Here is a 5,627-nt window from a genome sequence, read left to right on the forward strand (position 1 = left end):
GGAGGATGGGGCTATTTTAGGTTTCAGCTTTTCCCCCCTCAATGTTTAGCATAATTCCTGACACATAATTAGTGCTTAGGAAACATTGCTGATTGAGATCTTCTTGGCAATAGCTCCATGGCCCTCTTTCCACTCAATGGACCTAGTCCTGGATGTATGCAGTTTATGTTAGATCATTTGCAATGCTGTACACTCACAGGAGCCACTTCTTGACCTGCCCATACACTTAAGGGCAATTAGTTGGCCATCTTTCTAGCCATATTCCTGACCTTTTCAATTTAGTTTAGATCCATGGTCAATGCTCCATGTACATTCTCTATCCTATCACTTTTGGGGACTAATCTGTTGCTTTCTTTTTACTCTTTGTACCATTTCTTCACTTGTCCAGTTCCAGAAATCTTGGATTTCTCTCTACTATCAACACATTCCCTGATCTGTCTAATTGAGATAGATCCCTGTTCCTTTGTCTACATATTTTATGTGTTCTCAAGACCTTTTTTTCTAATTTGGGAGTTTCCTGTGTACCTGTCTACCTACTAAACATATTCTCTGACTTTTACTAGGGATAGATACTTGACCATCTATCTACACTTTGGATGCATTCCCTTACCATTTCACTTTGGAACAGGTCTACATGCTCTAGAGATGTTTGACTTAATCTATTCAATTCATAACTGGTTCCTTTTTGTATCTGAATACCTCTCATGGGGAAATTGCTGGTCTGTGTATTTTCTCGACACATTCCTTGACCTGTCCAATTTGGGAGAGTTCTTTTGTCTCCACTTAACAAATTTTCTTATCTATCTAGTTTCATATAAATCACTAACCATATCTAAGGTATGCAGCCTTTTGCTCCTGTAGATAGCCACTTATCTATTATAAGAAGGGAAGTGTTTCATCTTTTGATCTCTGTGAATAACAAAGGTTTTTGCAGTGAGTTCCTCTATCAATGTTATTTTAATTCATGTTGTTGTCATTTTATATTTTACTTTCCTGATTCAGCTTTTTTGTTCCATTATCAGTTATTTTTTATATTTTAAGTTACTAAACATTTATTTTCTTACCCAAAGTGGTTTGACTTGCCTAGGACATGTCACCTCTTGTCTTGTACTTAGGATGCCTTGCCACTCTTGATCAAAAGGTTCTCATACAAATGCACATATGTTTCTTTGCTTTCTTTTTTAAAATAATATTTTATTTTTCCCAATTGCATGTAAAAACAATTTTTAACCTTCATTTAAAAATTTGGAGTTCCAAATTCTCTCCCTCCTCCCTCTTTCCTGAGATGGTAAGTAATTTGATATGGGTTACACATGTGTAGTCATGTAAAACATATCCCCATATTATTAATGTTGTAAACAAAAATACAGACCAAAAACCCCCACAAAATAAAGAAAGTGAAAGTCGGTATGCTTCATTCTGCATTCGAACTCAACACTATTCTTTCTCAGGTTAGATAGCATTTTTCATCATGAATTTTTTGGAATTGTCTTGGTTCATTGTATTGCTGAGAATAGCTAAGTCATTGATAGTTGATCCTCATACAATACTACTGTTACTGTATACAATTAATGCACTTCTGGTTCTGATCATTTCATTTTATATCAGTTCATGGAAGTCTCCCTAGGTTTTTCTGAAATCATCCTGCTCATAATTCCTTATAACACAATAGTATTCTGTTCCAATCGTATACCTTAACTTGTTCAGTCATCCCCCAACTGAAGAACATTCCCATAGTTTCCAATTCATTGCCACCACAAAAAGAGCTACTAGAAATAATTTTGTATAATAGGCCCCTTTCCTTTAAAAAAACTCTTTGAGATACAGAATTACAAGTGGTATTGCTGGGTCAAAGGATATTCCCATTTTTATAAACTCTTTGGGCATAATTCCAAATTGCTCTTCAGAATTGTTGGATCAGTTCACCTCCAATTTCCCCATATTCCTTCCAGCATTTGCATTTTCTTTTTCTGCCTTAATAGTCAATCTGTTAGGTGTGCCATGGCACCTCCAAGTTGTTTTAATTTGCTTTTCTCTAATCAGTAGTAATTTGGAGCATTTCTTCATTTGACTATAGATTGTTTTGATTTCTTCTTCTGAAAACTGTCTGTTCATATCTTTTGACCATTTACCAATTGGGAAATGACTTATGTTCTTATAAATTTGACTCAGTTCTCTATTTTGAGAAAGAATACCTTTATCAGAGATACTTGCTGTGAAAAATGTTTTCTAGCTTTCTAATCTTGACTGCGTTGATTTTGTTTATTCAACTTCTTAATATAATAAAATCAAAATTATACATTGTATATCTCATGATGCTCTCGATCTCTTGTTTGGTCACAAATTCTTCCTGGATCCATAGTTCTGATAGGTAAACTATTATATGTTCCTTTTAATTTGTCCATGGTTCACCTATTGTGTCTAAATCAAGTACCCATTTTGACGTTATCTTGGTAAAAGATGTGAGATGTTGATCTATACCTAGCTTCTTCCAGACTTCTCCTCTTTTCCCAGAAGGTTTTGTCAAATAGTGAGACCTTGTTCCCAAAACTTGGAGTTTGGGGTTTATCAAACACTAGATTTGTATATAATTTCTGTTGTTTTTTTATTGGTATGGTCAATTATGCTGACAGTTTTCCTAATATTTAACCAGTCCTACATTCCTGATGTAAGTTCTACCTGGTTTATAGTATATGATCTTTGTGATATATTGCTACAATCTCTTTTATATTATTTTATTTTAAAATTTTGCATCAATACTCATTAGGGAAATTGGTCTATAGTTTTATTTCTTTGTTTTTGCTCTTCCTGGTTTAGGTACATGCACCATATTTGTTTTGTAAAAGGAATTTGACAGGATTCCTTCATTGTTTACTTTCCCAAATAATTTATATAGCACTGGAATTAATTGTTCCTTGAGTGTTCAGTAGAATTCAGTCATGAATCCATCGGGTCCTGGGAATATTTATTAAGGAGTTCATTGAGAGCTTATTCAATTTCTTTTTCTAAGGTAGGATCTTTTAAGTATTCTATTTCCCAATCTGTCAATATGGGCAATTTACACTTTTGAAAATATTCATCCATTTTGCTTAAATAGTCAGATTTATTGGCATATCATTGGACAATATATCTCCTAATAATTATTATAATTTTTCATTGATGGCAAATTCACCCTTTCCATTTTTGATACTGGTCATTTGGTTTTTTTTTTCTTTTTTTAATCCAATGGCTTATTTATTTTATTGTTTTTTTTCTATAAAAACTAACTCCTACTTTTATTTATTAGTTCAATGGTTTTCTTACTTTGCATTTTATTACCCTCTTTTGAATTTCAGAATTTCCAATCTAGTGTTTAATTGGTTTTTTAAAATTTTGTTCTTTTTTACATGAGTCTTGTAACCATGGAAAAGTATTCTAAATCATCTAAGTAAATAACATTTTCAAAAAAATGTGTTCTTTTTCTTTTTTTCAGTTGCATGCTCAATTCATTGATCTGCTTTTTATTTTTATTGATATAAGCATTTAGAAATATTTGTGTTCTCATAAGTATTGCTCTGGCCACATCTCATAAAATTTGGTATATTGCCTCATTGATGTCATTTTCTTTAAAGAAATCATTGATTGTTTCTATGATTTATTCTTCGACTCACTCATTGTTTAGGATTAGATTATTTAGTTTCCAATTAATTTTTAATCTGTCTTTTTGCAGTTTTATTATGGAATGCAATTTTTATTGCACTGAGATCTGGAAATGATGCATTTAATATTTCTACTTTTCTGTATTTTGGTTTGGGATTTTTATGCCCTAATATATGGCCAGTTTTTTGTGTGGATATCATGTCCTTCTGAGAAAAAAGTATATTCCTCCCTAATCCCATTCATTTTTCTTCAGAGGTCTATCTTATCTAACATATTTAAAATTCTATTCACCTCCTTAATTTCTTTTGTTTATTTTTTGGTTAGATTTATATATCTAATTCTAAGAGGGTAAGTTGAAATCCCCCACTAGTATTGTTTTAATATTTCCTTCTGTAACTCATTTAATTTCTTTAAAAATTTGGATGCTATGCTATTTGGTACATAGATATTTAGTATTAATATTCCTTCATTTTCTATGGTACCTTTAGCAAGATGTAGTTTCTTTCCTTATCTCTTTAAATTAGTTATACTTTGCTTTTTCTTTGTCTGAATTCATGTTTGCTACCCCTTTTTACTTCAGTTGAAGCATAATAGACTCTGTTCTCACCCTTTACCTTTATTTTTTGTGAGTCATTCTGTTTCAGATATGTTTCTTATAAACAACCTATTGTAGGATTCTAATTTTTAATCCACTCTATTATCTGCTTCTGTTTTATGAGTGAGTTCATCCTATTCATATTCACAGATATTATCACTATATATTTCCCTCCATTCTAGTTTCCCCTTATTTATCCTTCTCTTTCTCTTTTCACTCTGGCCCTCCTCAAAAGTGTTTTGCTTCTGACCACCACTTCCCAAAATATGCCCCCCTTTTTATTCCCTTTCCCTTCTTACTTCCCTATAGGGTAAAATAGATTTCTAAACTCAACTGAGTGTGCATTTTATTCCATCTTTGAGCCAATTTCCTTGAAAGTAAAGTTAAAGTGTTGACTGCCACCTCCCTCATCTTCACCTTCATTATAATAGCTCTTTCATGCTTCTTTTTTGTGAGATAATTTATCACACTCTAACCTCTCCCTTACCCCTTCTCCCATTGCATATCTTTTTCTCACCCTTTAATTTTTGGGGGGATGTCATACTCAATTCACACCCATGACCACTGTATATGTATACTCCTTCTAATTGCCCTAATAGTGATTAAGTTCTTAAAAATTACAAGAATCATCTTTCCATGTAGGGATGTAACAGTTTAAGTTTATTGAATATCTTTTGATTTCTCTTTCTTGTTTACCTTTCTATGTTTCTCTTGAATCTTGTGTTTGAGAGTCAAATGTTCTATTCAATATTTGGAATTTGGGAAAGGTCACATGTTCCTGCTTTATTTCACCATTATGACTTCACACTTTGTTTCTCTGCTTTTCACAGATTGTTGATTCTTATGCTGCAATAACATTCTATTATATTCTTTTGCTACACCTTGTTTCTGCCAGCTTTCCTACCAATTCTTTTTCAATAAGGAATCTTATCCCAGTTATCTTGCTTTTTTATGCTTATTAGACATTGCATCCATTTATATCTTTTTTTCATGCCTATAGAGCAGTGATGGGGAACCTTTTAGAGATGGAGTTCCAGGCCCCACTCCCATTCTACCTCCCACACCAAGTGCCATGTCTATGCCCCCCAGAGATCACATTATGTGCCCCTCCCCCAAAGAGTGCCAGGAGTATCCTGCTCCCCCCCTTATTCCACCCAGGGGAGGGAGGAAGCACTCCCATTGGACTGCTAGACAGGAGGACAGGTGATGTTATCAGACTTGGGGAGAGGGAGAGGCATAAACACTCTGCTCCCCTCTAGTTATGTGCCCCACTGTGAGCTATGATACCCTCAAACCTTGCTCCTCTCCAACCTGTATGAAGAGGAAATTGAGGGGATCTTGGAAATTTCAAAGTACATCCTCTTTAGCCACTATTCAAAGAACCAGGAAGACA

The sequence above is a fragment of the Monodelphis domestica genome, chromosome X, assembly GCF_027887165.1.
Source record: "Monodelphis domestica isolate mMonDom1 chromosome X, mMonDom1.pri, whole genome shotgun sequence".
Taxonomy (NCBI): Eukaryota; Metazoa; Chordata; class Mammalia; order Didelphimorphia; family Didelphidae; genus Monodelphis; species Monodelphis domestica.